Genomic DNA, 372 nt, shown 5'->3' with positions numbered 1-372 from the left:
GTTCAAGGATTGTTCGCTCAGGCGCCCACGACTCTCGCCCCTCCCCCCCCCCAATCCGAGCAGCAAGACATTGTCGCGAGGAGGTGTGTTTTCTTTTAAATAAAGAGTCTTGGCCTCGGCGCCAACTATGTCCACTCGCCGTGGGTCGGACACTTCCCTTCACCCTCTTTCCAGGCTCGGTCCCTGTCCCACATCGAGAGTCAGACGGAAGGTGAAGGATGTTCCAGAAAGAAGCGCGGGCGACGGCAGTGGGGGCCAGCCCTGGCCACAGTCCAGTTTTCCACCCGCGGAAAGAAGGCGAGTCAGAAAATAAAAAATAAAAATAAAATAAAATAATTTCCCCCTTTCCCCCCACCCCACCCCCCAAAGGGC

This window comes from Crocuta crocuta, unplaced genomic scaffold (assembly GCF_008692635.1).
Source record: "Crocuta crocuta isolate KB4526 unplaced genomic scaffold, BGI_CrCroc_1.0 scaffold30, whole genome shotgun sequence".
In the NCBI taxonomy this organism is placed as follows: Eukaryota; Metazoa; Chordata; class Mammalia; order Carnivora; family Hyaenidae; genus Crocuta; species Crocuta crocuta.
This window is presented reverse-complemented; position numbering follows the sequence as displayed.